The sequence below is a fragment of the Strongylocentrotus purpuratus genome, unplaced genomic scaffold, assembly GCF_000002235.5.
Source record: "Strongylocentrotus purpuratus isolate Spur 01 unplaced genomic scaffold, Spur_5.0 spur5_contig_836, whole genome shotgun sequence".
Taxonomy (NCBI): domain Eukaryota; kingdom Metazoa; phylum Echinodermata; class Echinoidea; order Camarodonta; family Strongylocentrotidae; genus Strongylocentrotus; species Strongylocentrotus purpuratus.
Window position 1 is genome coordinate 382,344 of NW_022145542.1, and position 21,955 is coordinate 404,298.

Below are 21,955 nucleotides of genomic sequence, written 5' to 3' on the forward strand. Positions count from 1 at the left end.
AGTTTTGTAAAATGTTGATTTGGGTGTGTAACATTGATGAGATTAATAGATGCATGTGAAAAGAAAATTTAGATAGTCAATCAGGGATGAATGTGAAAATGCAAAAAATTGGGAGAAAATAGTGGAAAATAGTGGAAATATGACAATTGAGAAAAGAAAGAACTTGCATCAGTGTTGAGTGGAAAGATTTAACTGATGGAAGGAGGAAAGCGTAACTAACTGGGATGTGGAAATGGTGGAAAGAGAAGGGAAAGTGAAAGGAAAAAAAGATAGTATAGAAGAAGAAAGGTACAGAAGCAGGCGTGGAAGGAGGAAAGAGTTGAAAGAAGAGTGAAATGGGATGAAAGTAAAAAGAATGGGGAGAGAATAAAATGGAAGAAAGAACTTGAGTGATAAGAAAAATGGGAGTGGGAGGGGAAAGTTAAAGAAACAGGAAGGAAAGAAGGTTAAAATATGATGAAAGAAAAAGGTTAGGGAAGAAGGAAATTGATGGTGGAGATCAGAAAGGAAAGAAGAGTAAAATGGGATCGATGAAAGAAAAAGGGATTTCATTTTTTTTCTTCATTTCATTTATTTATTTAAACTCGGTAACTCTCTCGGCCGAAGAATGGGGAGAAAAGAAAATGGAAGAAGGAAATTAAGAGTGAAAGGAAAAATGAAGAATTTCGTTGGATGAAAAAAAAAAGAACGACTTGTAGAAAAGAAGAAAAAATGGGAGTATAGGAAAAGTATACGGACTCCTCGGGAGATAGTCGAAAGAAAGGAGAAAAGTATCAGGAAAAGGGCGAGAAAAAAAAAGAAAAAAAGAGAGGATTCAAACGAGAGAAAAGTAGTAGCATTGCACAGAAGGGGAATATAATGAGATCGAAGTAAATAATGTCGAGTCAACTTGGGAGTAAAAGATGGAATCAACATTAATGGAATTGGAAGTAGAAATAAATAAGATTTGATTTTAATGAGTTTATGTCTCTAGAATTATGCATATAAAGTATGAGAAATATAAATAATGATACAAAGAATAAACTCTGACTGGATAGGCCTACCTCACCAGTTTCCAATTATATCAGGACTGCATACAGTTTGAAAAGTTTTTTTCATATATTTGAGAAAGAGCATTCAAATCTTTCACCACAAATATACTACATTTATTATAAACAAATAAGATAAGTGAAAATCCCCAACTCTTTGATTGTTAAGAAAGTTAGTATTTTAGAGCTCGGCCATTCTTTACTCGAGCTCATGAGCACATCAGCCCCCCCCCCCTCCCCCCCCCCCCCAAAAAAAGGACCATCATATTCATGGGTCTTCCGAAAGAAGTTTTAGGACGAAAGTCCATGGCTTATATGGCGCCATCTGACGTTGGCTATTTGATACAACACGTGGCTAGAAATATAGCTAGTTCTAACGTGCGCGAGATACGTTGGCCATTTTCTCAACGAAGGCCCACGGCTCCAGGTGTGCATGCACAGAACACGCAGTAAGTGTAAAGTTATCTTTTTGTTTAGCTTAAATAATATGAACTAAAATGTAACCTATGACTTGGTGAAAGTGCATGACATGCTGAGAGTGACTGAATGAGTATTGTGAAGATATTGCCGTAATCAGGGATAATTGTGTCATTTGTGTGAGCTTAAATTATTGTCGGCATGCCATGATGATCATGATGGTCAGCTCAGCTCAGCTCAGTCGGCATGGTCAGTGGAATTGAACTAGAAGGTCTAGGAATCTTTGGATGTTTTGGAAGTTTGATTTAATTTGGGCAGAATCTGAAGGATTACCAAACTGAAAAATAAATACTTGATGATGTGACATATAGCAGGGCTGTCAATGATCCTCCCCCACATATTTTGGAGGGAGACTCGCCAGTGCGCCACCACGCCCTAATTGAATTCCTCCCACCTCAAATTTGTAGTAGAATCTTCCGGCTTATGAAAAACCTACCACCAAATATGGTTGGAAACCACAATATTAGGCACTACAGGCACTTTATATCAACGAACATGCCCTACAACGACTCTAAATGACAGAATAATCCCAGCTATGGGGGGGGGGGGGGGGGTTTGAGTAAAAATATTTATAAAAAATAAAATTTTAAAAAATGTTATTTTGGATTGCTCATTGCCCCCCCCCCCCCAGTCATTTAGAGTTGTTGTAGAACATGTTCGTTGATATAAAGTGCCTTTTCACGAATTTGAAATTAATAATATTGGTCTAAGACTCTTGATCTAGTAAGAGAAGAGGCAAAACATGCATTTTGAATGATAATGTAGGCACGCATTTTTGTTTCTGTTGTCATTATAATCCGGCAATAGATAATGGCGGCTCACATGTTGTTTTGCATTTTTTAGGGATTAAAGTATTTGAAGTCTTCAAATGATGATTCCCATTTCCCTATTGGTCTGAACAACCTTGCTGTCAAACTAAGTTGAATCTGATGTTGACTGTAGTCACTAATCTATGAATAAGCTCTCCCTTGCCTCTGTCTTTTCTAATTCTTACTCAAACAAATTGTTTATTATCAAATAATATCACTTTCTCTTCCATTAATTGGTAGGTGCCATTATTCATTCACCTGATGAAGACCAGTCCTGCTGTAGATTACCATTCTATAATGAGAGGTCTGGTGACTTGATGGAAAGAGCAGCAGTCTACAAACTACGAGGTCCTGGGTTCAAGACCCAATGCTTCTATTGTGTGGTAAGGCACTACTCCCCAGTTACTTAATCCCTCACTTTAAACAAAATACTGTAGTTCTCATTTTAAGCAGACATACATTCTTTGATATTAATCAAGTGAAATACACAAAGTGGTCTGATAAAAACACTTAATGTTTCTATTTTCATTCAGTTTATGATGATTATCCGTTAGACTCTTGAGGAGGATTGGTCCAAAAATACCTCATCACCATGCTGTCAACAAACAATCTGATACTGAATGATAAATAGATTTGTCATGGACAAAGGAGAAATTTATTATTCTACCCCTCATTCCTCTCAAAAGAAAAGAAGTCTTCAAGAAAGTGAAGGATGTAGATTTGTCATGGACGAAAGGAGAAATTGATTTATTTACCCATTTTGGCTTCTTTTTTTTTAACTCATGAAAAACCAGCATTTCTAGAAAAAATAAAGCATGTAAAACATTTTTTAATTTGTTATTGTTATTTTTATATCCTTAGCCAGTCAGCAGTGGTTGTTAACATAGGATGGTGGACCAGTGAAGGCAATGCTCATGATGAAAAGGTAAGACATGTACATGCCATGCATGTGAGACAGAGAGAGTGATAACATTTTTTTTAGTTTACACACATCCTATGTACTTAAAAATGAAACCAAGGTGTCAATATGGGTTTTAATTGAATTGATCTGTACTTAGTTGGCTTGTTCTTGAATGAAGTGTCTACATTTCAGGTATTATGTGTTGTCACTCTTGTCACCAGTAGGCCTTGTTTTAGGGGGCTGGGGAACTCGTCCCTTTCTTGCTTGTAAGACTAGTACCTTGGGCATTTTCTAGGGTTTACAGTATTTTGGAGTCTTCAAAGTGATGATTCACATTTCCCTATTGGTCTGAACAACCTTGCTGTCGAACTTGAATCTGATGTTGACTAGTTTCTATAAATAAGTCCTCCCCTGCCTCTTTCTTTTGTAATTCTAACTCAAATTGTTATGAATTTTTCTCATGTTCTCTCCTATTTATGGATAGGTGCCATTATTCATTTACTTGACGGAGACCAGTCCTGCTGTAGATTACCATTCTATAATGAGAGGTCTGGTGACTTGATGGAAAGAGCAGCAGTCTACAAACCATGAGGTCCTGGGTTCAAAACCAAGGTGCCATGCTTCTATTGTGTGGTAAGGCACGACTCCCTGTTTACTTAATCCCTCACTTAAAAAAAAAACACCTGAGTTCTTAATTTTTAAGCAGATACATTCATACATTCTTTGATATTAATCAAGTTGAATACACAAAGTGGTTTGATTAAAACACTTATTTCTATGTTCATTCAGTTTATGATGATTATCCGTTAGACTCTTGAGGAGGATTGGTCCAAAAATACCTCATCACCATGCTGTCAACAAACAATCTGATTCTGAATGATAAATAGATTTGTCATCTAGACAAAGGAGAAATTTATTATTTTACCCCTCATTCCTGTTGAAAGAAAAGAACTTAAACTTTTCAAGAAAATGAAGAATGTAAAACATTGTTTTTCTATTCATTTTTATTGGTATCCCTAGCCAGTCAGCAGTGGTCCTTGATATTGGATGGGTGGACCAGTGATGGCAATGCTCAGGGTTGAAAGGTAAGACATGTACACGCCATGCATGTGAGAGAGAGAGAGAGAGAGAGAGTGACAACCTTTTTAAAAGTTTACACACATCATATCTACTTAAGATTGATACACAGATGTGAATATCAGTTTTAATTGAATTGATCTGTCATTAGATGGCTTGCTCATATATGCAGTGTCCACATGTCAGTTATGTGTTTTCACTCTCGTCATCAGAAGGCTTTTCGGGGTTGGGGAACTCATCCCTACTTTGCCTGTAAGACTGGTTACTTTGGTATTTTCTAGGGTCTAGTTGAATGATCTAATGCAAGTTAACATTTAATATTTCTTTATTGAATATTAATTTAAATTATTTGTATGCGCCTTGAGCATCTCTAGAAGATGGATATGTTGTGCTTTATAAATATTGTTATTATTATTATTATTATTATTATTACAGTATTTGGAGTCTTCAAATGATGATTCATATTTCCCTATTGGTCTGAACAACCTTGCTGTCAAACTAACTTGAATCTGATGTTGACTCTAGTTCCTATAAATAAGTCCTCCCCTGTCCTCTCCTCTGTCTTTTCTAATTCTTACTCAATCAAATTGTTTATTAAATAATATCACTTTCTCTTCTATCCATGGATAGGTGCCATTCTTTATGTACTTGAAGAAGACGAGTCCTGCTGTAGATTACCATTCTATAATGTGAGGTCTGGTGACTTGATGGAAAGAGCAGCACTCTACAAACTACGAGGTCCTGGGTTCAAAACCAAGGTGTCATGCTTCAATTGTGTGGTAAGGCACTACAAAATTAAGCAGTTGTACATTTATACATTCTTTGATATTTATCGAGTCGAATATACACAAAGTGGTTTCTTAGGGAGATGAAGTGAAGAATAAAAACACTTATGTTTCTATTTTCATTCAGTTTATGATGATTATCCGTTAGACTCTTGAGGAGGATTGGTCCAAAAATACCTCATCACCATGCTGTCAACAAACAATCTGATACTGAATGATAAATAAATTTGTCAGGGACAAAGGAGAAATTTATTATTTTACCTCTCATTCCTATCAAAAGAAAAGAACTATAACTCTTCAAGAAAATGAAGGATGTAAAATATTGTTTTTCTACTGCTCTTATTTTAGTTTCCTAGGTCAGTCAGCAGCAGTCGTGAACATCGGATGAAGGTCCCAATGCTCAGGATTGAAGGGTAAGACATGTGTGTCAGGAGTTGAGACCACTTTTTAAGGTTATACACCCCTAATGTAATTTGTAATGATACCACGGTGTAAACAATTAAGCTTTTGTGCAATTATTTTGTGCCGACTTATTATTGTTTATGTGGTCTGGCATTAATTGGCTTGTTCATGAAACATGTAAAATTTAATTTGATGTTGCTCTGTCATCAATAGGATTGGAGAAATGGGATTTATCCCGTTCCCTGTCTGCATGACTGGTTACTTTGACATTTTCTAGGCTTTAGATTATCAGGAGTCCTCAATGTGATGATCCAATTCCCTATTGGTCTGAACAACCTTGATGTCCAATATGAATCTGATGTTGACTCTTTTACTTAAAATCATAAACTTCCTTTCATTCTCCTAGCCAAATTCTTAATGGCCTCAATTTGATCTTTATGCAACGTATCATTAGATATTTTAATACAGCTTGTAATGGGAGGATAATGCAATATGAGGTACTTTATTCTAACCCTTTTATTTGTACTCTTTTTGCCCATAGTTATAAATAGCCAAGATCTTCATCTATTGATGTGGAATCCAGTCCTGTCCTGTCCCATCTTGTGTTGTAGATTCAGAATTGAGAGGTGAGTAACATTTGGAATGGACCGGAATGAAGTGATGGAAACTTTGAATACCATTATTGTACTATAGCGTATATTAGTGCTGTAACATCACGGATATCTCCAATTTCGTTTAACCGCCTGTCAAAACCGACGGTTTTCGGTTAAACGATTTATTTAAAAAAAAAAAAAAAAAAAAAAAAAAAAAAAAAAAAAAAAAAAAATCGTTTTTTTTTTTTTTTTTGCCGTGTGAAAAAGCAGGAAGGTGATTTAACTGAAGGCGCCGATTTGTGCTTGTGAACTAGTCACAAATAATAGTAACAATGTCGTTTTAGAATAATGTGTAAGATCATTGAAGTAAATTAAAAACAGTAGAGGACCTAGGATAGAACCTTGTGGTACACCATGTGTTAAACTTGGATGAATATATATTGAGATCTATTACAAAGATTACTTTCAAACCAAGATGACAGACAAATTGGAGTGTTGTTCTAGTTTCCAATTGGTAAGTCATCACACCGATTACTGAGCTGGGAGACATTGCCAGGCATAGTGCCAGGTGGAGGGGCATAAATCGAAACTTAAAAAAAAAAAAAAAAAAAATTAAAAAAAACGGGAAAACGAAACCGTCCAATTGAAAACGGAATCCGCCATGGGCGGTCGGATACCGGATGGTTAAACGTTTGACTACAGCACTAGCGTATATCACTTCTAAATTTTCTAAATCATCACCACAAGCTGATTTGAAAATGCTCTGAAGCAGTTTATGACATTTTCCTTCAGCTTTATACTTGTTTTGCTTGCTTTGCTTATTTCTTAGCTTTTCCTATCCATTGAGACACTTTTAAAGGTATAATACACTATAAAAGAACTGTTCTTTTCTTGTTATTCTTATTTTGAAGAACAGTCCTCAAAGTTGGTATTAATTATACAATGTACAGTTCTGTTATAGAGAGCAGTTGCTGGTCATACTGAAGGAAAAAAAAAATCTTGCTTCATACCAAGCTTCAGATGGGAATAAGAAAATGAAGAATACACCCCCATGAAAAATGTAACATTCATCTACTTTCATTCAGTTTATGATGATTATCCGTTAGACTCTTGAGGAGGATTGGTCCAAAAATACCTCATCACCATGCTGTCAACAAACGATCTGATTCTGAATGATAAGTATTTGTAACTTTGGCATAATTTCATATTGGAAGAGGAGTGTACGAGTGAACAATAAGACTTAATTTTCTGTTTGTTTCTTTACTCTTTGCATCCTTGGTCAGTTAGTTGGTTTAGAAGTCAACTTGGTCGATGAAGTCTACGGAACTTGCTGGGAAAAAAGGTAAGAGAGATGGTCAGCTTTTAGCATATGTGAGGTGTGGCTTTAACTTGGAAGTTGTAGTTTTAACTTGGGAGTCTTACACTTCAATTTGTACTAGCATAAATCGAAACAAGTTTTTGGTGAATTTCGTCCTTTGTGCATATTTTACACCAACTTGGTACATTATCATAGCTGCCAACCTTTCCTATTTTGAAGGAATGATTCCTAATTTTTGGCCATCACACTAATGTTATGAATCCTAGATTCCTCTCTTCTGATGAAAACTTTTAAATAGTAAACAAAATGGCCGTATTCTTAATTTTGCCTTCAGATGTTCTTAATTTTTGCTTTGAAAGGTTGGTTATGTATTTTGATGAGTCTTATAAGTGATGATTCTAAATTTCCCTATTGGTCTGAATAGCCATGCTGTCATCAAACATGAATCTGATTTTGACTCATATTTTGTTTAACCACCTAACTTTCTTAGCTTCATTTTCTAAATCCTAAAAAGGCCCTTCTTTGTTCTGCTGGTTATGAAAAAACATTTTTATCTGTTTATACGCTTTTTCTCTCCCTTTCTCAAATTCTTTAGCTATCTCAACATCTCTCTTGGTTTGATGGAAAACCTGTCTTTGGGCAGATTCAACCATGAGTGGGTGTGCTGACTCTGTAGTTAGAGCAGTGGTCTGGAAATTAGGAGATCCTGGTTTCAAACCAAGTCAGTGTGCCTCTGTCTTGAAGGTGAGACATTTATTCTCCAAATAGTGTTTGAGTTGTGATAGGGCTTACTTAGTCTAGGCTCCCAGGTCACACAGACTATTAATAAGTGTTAACTTACATCTTGGCAGTAGAGTAAAGTACATAAACAAATATATCAGCATTAATTATGAGAAAAGAATGACTGATACGCTAAGCTCATACTATTTAGAATTCACTGTTTATTATTAACATCCATGTAAAATTAGTGTTTCTGATTTGTGAATCCCATATATTAGCATGTCTACTTTTAGTTTTTGGATTTTTTTTTTTTTTAAAGCAAGTGATATTCTTTGTTATAGCAAGAAGATTTGGTAAGTGTGAGGAAATGTAGAATAATGCTTGGTATTGAATTATCAAAATTTATCCATTTTCATTCAGTTTATGATGATTATCCGTTAGACTCTTGAGGAGGATTGGTCCAAAAATACCTCATCACCATGCTGTCAACAAACAATCTGATACTGAATGATACAAAATGTAAACAAATTTGGCTTGTTTTACCATGTGCCACGATTTAGATTTCTTGATTGTGAACTGTTTTGTCTGCAAACACAGGTATCATGAATCCTGTTTGTAAAAATAATTTTTCAACCTCTTCCATCAATTTTTCTTATGTATAGATCAGAAAAGACTCTGGCAGTGTTTGAATCAGCAGAGAAGACGAACAGCCCAACAGAAGACGTGTACAAGAAATGGGTGAGTTGTTCAGAAAACATGTGTGTTGACATCGAGTTCTAGGCCAAGCCACTTAGTTCCATATATGAACAAATAAACCCAACCACAAAATCAACGTTAACCCATTCATGGGGATTCAGGATAGTGCAACTATTTGTTCAGTCTACAGTATACAGTGTATTTCTAGTCTGGTGTGAGGGACGTACTAGAGTTGGGTTTACCATCTGGTGTATGGAAGGAATTAAGAATTTGGCTTATGTTGAGCATTGACCGCAAAGCAAGCAAAGCACATTGTACAACCTCTCTTGAGGATATCGTCACGGAAACCACCTGCAGTGGCACAGATGTTAAAGTTATTCATGCACTTTATTAGTCGAGACTCTTGATGATGATTTCTATCTTTTTTCCCCAGCTTATCGATATATGCTGATAACCATGTGAAATTAAGCCAGTACAAATTTGAATTAGACCTCAACTAAAAGCATGTCGTACCTAATGTAGGGCACTGTTAATCAAGATCTCCATTTGATTTGATTCAATTCAATTTGATTTAACTCAAATTTATATGTTACCTGGTAAGAAGAAATTCCATGAATGCCAGAGCACCTTATCAGGGTGGTCAAAGATCACACGTGTATATGAAAAATAGCATGTAATCACGATATTCTGAGAACCTCGTGTCCATGCATTGCAATCAAACTTGAATCTTATAAATTGCCTCTGTCTTGGTTTGTAAAATGGCTGTATGGCGGAGGCATCATTTTCTAATACGTGCAGTGGAAGGTCCATCTAGTTTGATATTATATGGAATTTTTAATAATTTTCCCTATTAACAGCTCCAAAGACCTATGATGCTTTAGAGGTTTGAAGGAAGATGTAGAGAAGATTTGGCTCCTAAGGAAGAGACCATCGACTACTAAGGGAGAGATCATCATCGAGGTGAGGATCTGTAGACTGTAGAAAATTATAGGATTATAGGATTAACTACAAAAACTTTGCCCTGCATGTGCCATGGTTCCATAAACAGCAATCATGTGTCTGTGTTCTTGAGATGATGATAATATGTCCCCCTTACCTTCAAGCGTGGTGACACCCCACAGAATCTGATCAAGAACAAAGATATATTATTCCTTGAACTGAATGATGTTTAAGCTGCTATCCATTCAAGGTACAACATAAAGCCTGTGGTGCTCTCACCACTCTATGTATGTATGTGCCACTTGTGTTAGGAAGCTTTTGTTTTTCAGAGATGCCAACTAGTACGGATTTCCCGTAATTTCTACGGGAAATCGGCCGATTACGGGCGGTACGATTTTCATACCATAAATTCCGGATTTTGGCGATTTTGCCGATTTTCAAAATTAGCACTTTAAGGTTTAGCACGTTTAAGGTTTAGCACGTACTTTTGACTATTGCAGCGCAGCCATCCTTGAATCCATGCATAGAAATCCCACAGGGCTTCCGATTGGACAATTTGTTATCTAGCACACCCCTTTCAGTGCATACATGTGCATACAACATGTGCTTCGCGAGCGGGGGCCGGGTGAAATACCTCTCTTGGCCGCGCCGCTACCGCCCGCCCATGCCCAGCGCCAGGCCTCGCTACGCTAGCGCCGTGTACACTGTCGGATTTCTCACAGGCTATCACAGCGTTCGTCGATTTTCGTCGACAATCTGAACTCATGTTGGTTGGATTTAGATATCAATCATCATGTCTTCCACAACTAAGAAGCGTGGCAAGAAGTTACAGACTTCTAAAGAAGAATACAGTAAGAAATGGAAATGCATCGTGTAGCACCAACTAATGAACAGGTAGACTATGTTACTGTTATTTAACTTGTTGTGCTATCGCGCTTGCCTGCGGGAGCTGCGCTTGCCAGCGTGCAGAAAAATTTGCGTCGCGCAGAAAATTACGGATTTTGTCTCCAAATTACGGATTTTTAGCCTTATGATTACGGATTTGTGCTCTGAAAGGTTGGCATCCCTGGTTTTTGGATAAAAGTTACCATGTACACATGTGTAAATTTACTTGTTTTGTCTGCAAACATTGGTATCATGGATCCTGTTAGTAAAATGTCTATACAACCTCTTAAAATTTTCTAAAATGTACAATAATTCATAAAGAAATGTATATTTCAATCAATTTTTCTTATGTAGAGATCAGAAAAGACTTTGGCAGTGTTTGAATCAGCAGAGAAGACGAATAGCCCAACAGAAGACGTACAAGAAATGGGTGAGTTATTCAGAAAACATAGTCACAGTGCATTGACATCAAGTTCAAGTCTGAGCTACGAAGTCCCATACCTAAACCATCTAAATCTCCATATATGAAAAAATCAATGTTACCCAACCGATTCTTGGCGATTCAGGATAGTGCAACTATTAGTTCGGTATACAGTGTACGTCTAGTCTGGTGTGAGGGAGGCACTAACTAGGGTTGGGTTTACCATCTGATGTAGGGAAGGAATTAAGAAGTTGACTTGTGTTCAACATTGACCGCAGAGCAAGTAAAGCATATTGTACAAGCAGTGCCACAGATGTAAAGTTATACATGCACTTTATTAGTTGAGACTCATGATGATGATTTCTATCTTTTTTCCCCAGCTTATCGATATATGCTGATAACCATGTGAAATTAAGCCAGTACAAATCTGAATAAGACCTCAACTAAAAGTATGCTTTACCTAATGTAGGGTACTGTTAATCAAGATCTCCATTTGATATGATTTAAGTCAATTGGTTAATTCAAATTTATTGGGTACCTGGTAGGAAAAAATTCCATGAATGACAGAGCACCTTAACAGGGTGGTCAAATATCAAAGGGTCACACATGTATATGAAGTATGAACAATAGCTTGTAATCACGATATTCTGAGACCTGTTAATACAATCGAACTTGAATTTTGAAATTGCTTCTGTATTGGTTTGTAAAATGGCTCTGTGGCGGAGGCGGCATTATTTTCAACTGCGTGCTGTGGAAAATCCATCTAGTTTGATAATATTATTAATTATAATTATATGGAATTTGAAATTTCCGTTTTGAACAGCTCCTGAGACCCATGATGCTTAGACGTCTGAAGGAAGACGTAGAGAAGAATTTGGCCCCTAAGGAAGAGACCATCATCGAGGTGAGGATTTGTAGACTGATATTTGATATTGTGTAGAAAATTATAGGATTAACTATAAAAACTTTGCCCTGCATGTGCCATGGTTTCATAAACAGCAATCATGTATCAGTGTTCTCGAAATGATGATAATATGTCCCCCTTACCTTCAAGCGTGGTGACACCCCACAGAATCTGATCAAGAACAAAGATGTATATTATTCCTTGAACTGAACGATGTTTAAGCTGCTATCCATTCAAGGTACAACATAGAGCATGTGGTGCTCTCACCACTTTAAGTATGTGGTGCTCTCACCACTTTAAGTATGTATGTGCCACTTGTGTTAGGGAGCTTGTGTGTTTGGATATTTGTATCTGTGCAAAAGTTCTCTCCCCCCCCCCCCCCCCCCCCCCCCCCCACAAGTTGGCTCCGGTTTGTGCAAAAACTGTCGCATGAAAAACACATAGATTATGGGATCAAAAGTTCAAAGATCATAGAAGCAATGACATCTCAGGAATTTTTTGGCCATGAATTTTATAGCAGTATCAATAAAATAAACAGCCTATCCCCCCTGACCCTCAGATCTCGGCTATTAAACCCTGATGTATATGGAATTTGTAGTAGTCAGGGTTCTTGTTAATTTTTCTGATAGCAGGCTATTTATGATTTACAGGAGGCTACTAAAATTGCAAAACAAAAATCTCTGTGCGCGTAGCGCACATCACCATGTGCGCGAAGCGCACATCACGAGCGCGAAGCGCGAAGTCCCTTGCGGCCGGGGTCCAGGGCCCGCCCAAGGGCCCTGGAAGCTTTAGGGTTTTAGATGCTCTCTGGTGCTATCTTAGCCTTATTTTTGAAGATATGACCACACTGTATGAGCCATAGTTTAATGATAAAGATCATGAATATTTTGGCTGAATAACTTACTTTTCATATGATATACAATATGAAATGAAAATGCTCCATTATTGTTTCTGATAAATCAATCATATTTGTGATGAATCTACAATTTTGAATTACATGATAATGATACAAGGTAGTCCTGGGCAAAAACGGTTAACTGACGTTTACAGGACCTTGTCAGTGAAGAAAATCGTTTGCGATAAAAAATTAAAAAAATAATAATTAATAATTATTTCTATAGACTCTAGGCCTACGAAAAAAAAATAGTTTTCGGTACTTTTCTTCCAATCGCCATGCGCTTAACGTTTATATGCAATATGCCACCTCTGTTTTTCGAATCGGTAAAATAGATCGCTAAAAGTAAAAGTAAAAATGTTACAACATGAAAAGAAAAGATCCAGAAAAAAACCTTTTTGTTGTTGTATTGAAACAATTATCAAATAGATATAAGGATTATATCGGTGTTGGACAAAGTTCTGAGTACATATGAGTACAAATTTTCATTTTTTATTCACAATACGGTAGATCTAACTTAGGATTACGAAGTATAAATAGCAATGCCAATGCGGGTGATCATTTGGACGCAGAGCGAGCTCTGGAGCTGGCCTCTTTAAATTATTTCGAGCGGAGTTCGCTGGCTTGAGCTTGTTTACGAACGTACGTCTACGGTCTAGTCTCTGTGACAGTGTATGTGTATAGCGTGCCGCACCGGTTGTGCAGCGCTCGTATTCTGAATCGAATCGTGCATCGCCAAATCAATCACAGTTTCACACTAGGCCTGAGTCAAACCGTTTAACCGACGGTTATCCGACCGCATTCATCAAAACCGTTTAGCATTTCTCGCTCCGGTTAACCGTTATTTGCATACATTTTGGAATGTGCTAATAGCCGATGATAAAGATAATCAAAGAAACCGCAGTGTAATGTTACACCCTGGCCGCTGCGCGCCAGCTTTCTGGCAGCAGTAATTCCCATGAATGAATTTGTAAACAATAAAACAACCAGCCCCCTTCTCTCTTTTCTCACCCTCTTTATTCCCTTCTCTCTGCAATGTGTTCATCGCTCATGTACCTTTTCTTATTACTGCACTCTCAGCTCACAACTTTCTAAATGTTTACACATTCGATGGTCAGTTCCTCTCACATCCCTTCTCCCCCGAGTCTCTCTCTCTCTCTCAATATTAATATCCATCCCTTGCCGACTCGCCCCCTAAAATAATGTTCATATATAAATAAAATACAAAAATATTGATAACAATAATAATTGAATTTTTAGAAATATCAATCAACAAAGTCTTGGATATTGTGAGTAATTTAAGTTTTTGATCATTCTTCAATTCAGCCGATTAACACAGCCATCCTTTCTATCGAGTCTCACTTGTCCTACTTGTCTTACTCATGTCCCTGCCTCGTCCATGCAGGGACATGCAGGGACATGCTAGCCCATGCGTGCTCTCTCAGTCACACACACATGTACACACAAACCTTCCGGCGCCCAAATACACTGTACATACACACAGATGGAGAGCTCATGCTTGTCACATGCACACTTGTGGGCGTGGCTTCTTGACCTCCCACTGAACTGGGTACGGTGAAAGCACGCGCGGTCACCAACCTGTAATTTAAGCTGGTATCAAACTCCACCCACATAGCTAGAGAACCTTCCTCATTGGTCACTAACTTGGATCAGCTCATTGCAGGGTGTGTCTTGGGTGTGTGTGATACACACTTCCACATAATTTCATATGGCCATGATACATGCAGGGAGCTCTCTCCCTGACCATGTGCAAACATTGCATTGCAAAGGCATATATAAACACGTCACAGATCAGCTATCTTCACAGAGTAACTTTGCAAGGTTAATCATGATATCAAGTTCAGATGAGGAATAATAAGACATGTTTTATGTTGTTTATTAGTGGTCTCTGTTTATCAGGATGACCCAATTTGTGCCATAGTCCGGGGCTGGGAATGCTCAGCCCGACAGTCTGAAGACCAGCAGGGTTTGAGATAGCGACTTGACCGAATATGATGTGATTTTTGTATTATTATTTTTTTTTTTTTGGAGAGGCTTACAGCCGGCTACGATTGCCGTTACAGCCGGAAAAAATAGCCGGTTGCCGGCTATTAACAAGAACCCTGGTAGTATGTGCGCACTCTGTCAACTCAGGAGCACGTAAAAACATTCTTTTGTTTGTCATATCCATTTTATCCCAGGTTGAAATGACTGAACGTATGTCTGACAAGACCATCATCAGCGTGCATGTGAACCCCCTACTCCACCTGAAGGTGCTGATACAGTCTACCGGTTAGATGGTTCTTCTGGACAAACTATTGCCATAGCTCAAGGAAGGTGGCCACAAGATGATCCGCTGTCTGGATATCCTGAAAGACTACCTCACCCAGAAAAGGTAAATGCTTTAGTTTTAAGTGTGGTAGTAGGTAATTATCGGACCTGGAGTATCGTAGAATTTAAGAAAGTCACATAGAAATTGAACCTATTCTGGTTACTCTGACACATTTAGTAGTTAGGAGAATAAGTTCAATCCTAAAAGGGATGGGAAGTTGAGGGGGGGGGGGGCTCGAGAACGTTGGCCACAAGTTTCTCGTCTTCTCTCAGATGAACCGCTTTTTGGGCATCCTTGAGAACTACCTCATCCAGAGAAGGTACAAACGTTAGTTCCAAGTCAGTATTGGTTTACTATAGAACCTCTAGTTTTGTATGAAGAAGAAAAGAGTTTAAGGAAGTTGTAAAGAAATTGTTATGGTTAATGATTATTTTTAACAGGTCTTTGCAAATGGAAGCTTAATCATATATAGGGCGAGGGGGTTGGTAGGACACAAGCTCCTATATTCTTCTGTCTGGACATTGGTTTCAGGTCCACATTTATATTGTACATCAAGTACTGTTAAGTAATGTTCATTGTTGCATAATATGGCATAGTCTAGAATCTTGTGTATGTGTTCTTAAAATGATGATCACTTTTATCGCCTTACTTTCAACAAAGCCTGGTGATCCTCCACCAAGATCTGAACAAGAATAAACACAAAGTCAAGAAACTTTAGATAAAAGTTTCAATTATTGCTGCCCCCCCCCCCCCCCTCCCCTTCCCCCATATATCTGTTTGCTGTGAATTATGCATTTTTAATTATATTTTTTTTGGTAGGTATCTCTTTGAGAGGATCGACGGCCGAGTAAGAGGCAACTACACGAGACAAGCTGCTATAGCTAGGTTCAGTAAACCAGGTAGGTACTCAGTGCACAGTCAATATGGATTTCCATGCTTTAACATGTAAAGTTTGAAATACCAATGCATATGCCCAAGAGCAAGAAATGTTATCTTCAGTTTTCTCTCGTAACCAACCATGTATCGTTAATTCTCTGAACGCTGGCCATAGCAGCTCAGATATCTCGAGTATAATCACCGTGTAATATATTATGTTTTTGCCTTTAATCATTCAAATTCTGAAATGTCATTGAAATTTGGGTAATGAATCTATGACGAGTCTTTCATCTCAATTTCCATTTTTTTGTGAGCTCTTGAAATGATGACAGATACATAACACTTCCTACTGAATTAATGATGGTGTTCTGCAATGCTGATCATGAGCTAGTTCGAAAAATGGGCCCAAATGTGCTTCAAAATCTTTGGGATCTCTCGTGTTGTATCATCCTGTACAACAGAGTAGTCGCAACTAGTTGGAAGCAATATGCCATTTACCTGATCAAAATGTGAAAATGTAAACAAACAAAATTCAACATTAAGTTTTATTGTGCATAATATTACAGAGTTTGTTTCCCATTGGTGTTACATGTAATTTAAAAAAAGGCAAAAACGTGATATTGTATAAACATAAAAATAGTTTGCTCTTGTGACCCGCGTATCCTGCATTCTTTGAAAAACAACCATGGCACCTCAGCTAGCTCGAGTGTAATCGCCATGCAATATAATAAGAATGTCATTGTGGTTCTCTGCATCATCATTATTACTATTATCAATATTCTAATGGCTCATTGTGTAGTTTGTTTGCTTGTTTGTAGATTCCGATCGCTTTGTGTTCCTACTGTGCACCTGAGCTGGTGGTCTAGGAATCAACCTGACAGCGGCCGATACCTGCATCATCTTTGACTCGGACTCGAATCCTTAGAATGATATCCAGGTAGGGCATGGGAAAATTTGGGTGTTACATAAGTCTAGCAAAACGATATTGAGATATTCCTATTAATTCTCAAGGTGATGTCAATTAGGCCACATTAGTCACATGTTACAATAGTCAGAATGCAAATTTCATACATAACGTGTTGGCAGGTAGGTCAAGACATAATGTTTGTCTAACCTAGCAACAACCAATGTATGCACTGAACAAAGACATACGCATTAAATCTGGTTACAATACAAATATGGCCTACTGTGGATAATTTAAGAACCTCCTTTTCTTGGCATCTCCAAACTCCCACCGTGTTTGTGAGATGAATGCAACCAGGAGGAAGATGAACGTGATGAACCTTCGGTGTCAGGGGTCAAACTGTGCCCTGGTCCCATCCTCTAGCATCATAACATAACATCTCATTTGTTTAATCTTGGTTCGTAAGTTTTTTGTTCGTTTTACTTGACTGCCTAGAAAGCATGTGTATACTTTAAGTAAGCAATGAGAGGACTTTATTTTCTCTCTGAGGGACTTGATAATGAGCATTAATGCCTTATTAAAGGGCACAAGCGCATTATATGCAATTTTCAAAAAGGCAAAAATATGATATTGGATAAACATTAAAATAGTTTTTCTCTTGTGACCCACATATCCTGAATTCTTTGAAAACTGGCCATGGCAGCTCAGATATCTCAAGTGTAATCGCCATGCAATATATTAAGAATGTCATATTTGTGTTTCTCTGCATCATTATTATTACTATTATCAATATTCTAATGGCTCATTGTGTAGTTTTGTTTGCTTGTTTGTAGACTCTGATCGCTTTGTGTTCCTACTGTGCACCTGAGCTGGTGGTCTCAGAATCAACCTGACAGCGGCCGATACTTATCTGCATCATCTTCGACTCTGACTCTAATCCTTAGAATGATATCCAGGTATGGAATGGGAAAATGTTGATATTACATTAATCTAGCAAAATTTAAACGATGTTAAGGTTTTCAAGTAATTCACATAGTGATGTCCATTAGGCCACATTGAAGCAAATTTTTTAAGGTGTAGATAAACGTCATATAGTGTGAGCACAACATCTGTTGCATTCACTGCCATAGTGTTGGCAGCCAAATCCAATTGTCATGCCTTTGCTACAAAGTAGCCGGAGGCATTATGTTTTTGCAATGTTTGAAATGTAATCATATTTATAATTAGGTGCCGCAAAGTGTATTCCAATAGTCAGAATGCCAATTACATACATTACGTGTTGGTAGGTAGGGCAAGACATACTGTTTTGTCCTACCTAGCAACAACTAATGGTTGCACTAAACAAAGTCATATGCATTAAATTTGGTTACAATTCATAGATGGCCTATTGTGGATAATTTAAGAACCTCCTTTTCTTGGCATCTCCGAACTCCCACCGTGTTTGTGAGATGAATGCAACCAGGAGGAACATAAAGGTGATGAACCTTCGGTGTCAGGGGTCAAACCATGCCCTGGTCCCATCCTCTAGCATCATAACAATATATCTCATTTGTTTAATCTTTGTTCATAAGTTTTTTTACTTGACTGCCTAGAAAGCATGTGTTTGCTTGTAAGTAAGCAACAAGAGGACTTTATATATAAATATTTCGAAAATCAGAATAAATGCTGTATACTCTGTTGCTATGTCAGACAAGCCTTGCGATAAGCTCAAGGATTGTGACTAGAACATAGGTTTACAGGCATGCAAAAATTTCATGACATTTATTAATTGGTCTGTTAGTTGGTAGTTGCTAATTAATGAAATACCCGTAAGCACTTTTGCAACGTAGTCAAATTTAAAATTGTGAGCGAAATCTTGTAAATCTCCTATTAAATATGTAGTATTTCTGTGGCTGAAATCCAAGATGTGTCTTATTTCTGCGATGTTGTCCAAGGATCTCCTATCTTCAGATTGTGTAAGACAACTAAAGATCAAGAAGTACAAATTCAGTTTGGAATATTACTAAACAGGCATATCGGTCAATCCAGGCAACTAGATAAGACGGTGTGTGCTTCAAAACTTTTTGTTGAGATATATCGTCACCCTTTAAACAAGGCTTCACATTATTTCATCTTTTTCAGACGGAGATGAAGAAGATCCTAGGTTAAAGGTCAGAGAGACGTTTTACCCGGCTATCTCCCATGTCAAATCAAAGGTATGTATTGTACTCTGCAAATTGGTCATAGGCTTACTTAGTACTTTTTCTGAGATGCCGTGGAAATGTGATTTCTCATCACAAAATTACCAGTGAAGCATAGGTTTGTAGAGGAACTCGTTTAAAACTTGGAGAAGCTGGTCAGATCTTGTGGTGATGATTTAACTTTTTTCCCCATCTTATCGATATATGCTGATAACCATCTTACATGCTTCATGCATTAAGCCAGTACAAATCTGAACGAGTTTCTGACCACCTTAGTTCTTCAATGACATTGTTGATGATTTCGAGTGTAGCAGGGTGCTAGAGCTACACAAGTACATATATTCTCACATCAGTTGCGACAAAACCTGGCTGACGGGCAATCAATGTACCATTAAGAATGATGTTTTTCCGTTAAGAAGCTAAATTAATCAGCCTTTTCTCTTCAAAACTTTGATGTACTCATTTGACTTGAAATATATGAGGATCGGTAGAATATAATGCCAACCTTCACTTATTATTTTTTTTAATTAAAAAAAAAAAAATTACATGCATTAGCATGATCCCTATCTCACAGCTTTGTAAAATTTCATATATGCAAAATAATGAACCACAGGTAATTTCTTTTGTTTGTTTTGACTTCATAGTGATTGTGAAATACGTTCAACTCTCATGCTTTGGCTTTAGCACTATATGTTAACTCTTTGCCCACAAGAGCAGGATTCTTCCTGTAAGAAGTTTATGGGAATAAGATAATTCAGTGGTCCATGGGTCAATAATCTTCTCCCTTGCAACCCATGGTCTTTATTAAAATCATAAAGGGATACATACAATTCGAAGTTTGATAAACACTGAAGGGATAAAACAATGAGACAAATGTTACTCCATTTTCTTTGTAAAAGTACAACAGGCAACTATTTCAACAAGTTTTTCTTTTCTTTGTACCTCATAGAACGCCCTTGGCATTTGGAATATTGGTCTGGAGTGGTGCATGAGCAATGATACTGAAATGATGCAGAATATATTTGAGGTGAGATATGTGGTTGCTTTTGCGTGATATTTTATCCCTAATCCCCCCCCCCCTCCTCTGCATTAAAAGCTTATCCACAATAATGTGTTTTGCAAGGCTGAGAAGCATGTATCTGACCTAATAGTTTCCAAGAGAATGATGTATAACTCCTTGGGGTTGAAGAGGAATCAATGATTCCTATGAATTCACCCTAGCTAGATAGTATCTGACTCTGAAACTATCCACAAATCATTTTAATTAAATAATGGACTTGTTGAAACTCTGATAGTTAGTTTAACCTGTTTCTCTCTTCTTTCTTACAGGGTATATTACTCCTCGCTGTGATTTCTCTAAATGGAGAAGTGGCTTCAAGAATGTAGCTGGAACCAGGTATGTTTTCTTTGAATATTCTTGAAGAAAGAAAAATGGACCAATACAGAATGTATTCTTATCTTTCCTAGTTGATGGTAGATTGCAAGAATGAAGCATGAGCTGAAAGTTTTCAAGGAATGATGTATACAAACGTGGGGTTCGAAGAGGAATTCATGATTCCTGTGAAATTCACCCTCTTGCTAGATAGTATCTGACCTGAAAACTATCCAGAAGAAATCATTGAAGTAAATTGAAAGTCTGAGATCGTATATTATGAAACTCTTTGTTTTTCTTATTACAGGTCAATACTGCTCTGAGTGATATTGGAATGGAGAAGAGTCCACAAGAATTCGGGAAAGGACTTGAATGAAACCAGGTATGCTTTCTCTCCTGTATATCACTGCTCCGGATATTTTTGAACCGGTACTACAACAAAGAGACACTATGAATATGACTGACAAAGAAAGCGGACAAAATATACAGTTCCTCAGGTAGATAAAGGAACATCCCTTCACTGCTATTATGTAAAAAGGTGAATATGCATGCGACACCTGTTGTACACATTTTTACATAATAGCAGTGAAGGGATGTTCCTTTATCTACCTGAGGAACTGTATATTTTGTCCGCTTTCTTTGTCAGTCATATTCATAGTGAGAGTTGATTACTGATGGTGGGAAGGGGAAGGGTTGCTTTCATTATGATCATGTCTTCATGTGTCCTAATATAAACAGTAGACTGCAAGATTTTGATTTCTGAGTTTACAGTTTCCAACAAAATGATGTATACCACCTTGGGGTTGAAGAGGAATCGATGCTTCCTATGAATTCACCCTAGCTAGATAGTATCTGACTTGGAAACTAATCACAAACCAAATGATACTAAATTTTATTTTTATTTTTCAAACTTAGTTACATGTATATGTGAAATATTTCTGGATATCTTCTAATGGATTATCTTGTATAAAAAGTGAATCCGTTTTTTTCTCATTCAGTGTTCCAAGCCAACTTGGATGTAAAGAATGCCTAATTTTAATAACTAAGCCATAACTGAAATAAGTTACTTCTATACATGTGTACAGTAAGAGACCTTCATTGGTGTTTTTACTGCTTGACAGAATCAAAGGTTCCCATAACAATGAAAATATATTGACAATTATTTTGTTCTTTCTCTCTCTCTCTCTCTTTCATTTTCGTCTTTTCATAGATTGGTGATGTAAACAGAGATATGGAGACATGGTTATCATCGTTTGCATTGCTGGCCGTAGGATAGAGTGACTGTTTACCTGATGCCCTTTATTGCCATTTTTCAAATATAATACTTCTGTTTCTGTAAAGTGCCTCATATACATTATGGATTATTATGGCACAATCCAAAGTAGTATTAGTAGTATATTTTCAGTAGTATAATCCCTGTAACATTTGACCAGATAAATAA

The 21,955-nt window shown here is 37.2% G+C and overlaps 1 long non-coding RNA gene and 2 other non-coding genes across 11 annotated transcripts; all 3 read left to right on the forward strand.

Annotated features, from left to right (window-relative positions):
• The first annotated feature begins 1,411 nt into the window (after positions 1–1,411).
• Positions 1,412–21,915, forward strand: LOC105439534. Of its 9 annotated transcripts, none has more exons than XR_004064124.1 (23): positions 1,412–1,477; positions 2,555–2,697; positions 3,176–3,239; positions 3,700–3,848; positions 4,236–4,300; positions 4,923–5,071; positions 5,426–5,490; positions 6,021–6,105; positions 7,356–7,414; positions 7,986–8,134; positions 8,773–8,868; positions 9,664–9,766; positions 10,985–11,060; positions 11,875–11,955; positions 15,052–15,245; positions 16,002–16,081; positions 16,877–16,995; positions 17,796–17,918; positions 19,084–19,157; positions 20,092–20,169; positions 20,472–20,538; positions 20,822–20,896; positions 21,725–21,915. It is a non-coding gene; the product is annotated as an uncharacterized LOC105439534 (long non-coding RNA). The 9 variants fall into 9 exon arrangements; XR_004064123.1 differs by having other exon boundaries at positions 8,773–8,848; positions 16,858–16,995; XR_004064119.1 differs by having other exon boundaries at positions 8,773–8,848.
• On the forward strand, positions 17,263–17,398 carry LOC115924087. The gene has a single exon (XR_004064178.1). It is a non-coding gene; the product is annotated as a small nucleolar RNA SNORA57 (small nucleolar RNA).
• Positions 18,368–18,503, forward strand: LOC115924091. Its single transcript, XR_004064179.1, has one exon. It is a non-coding gene; the product is annotated as a small nucleolar RNA SNORA57 (small nucleolar RNA).
• Positions 21,916–21,955: the final 40 nt, after the last annotated feature.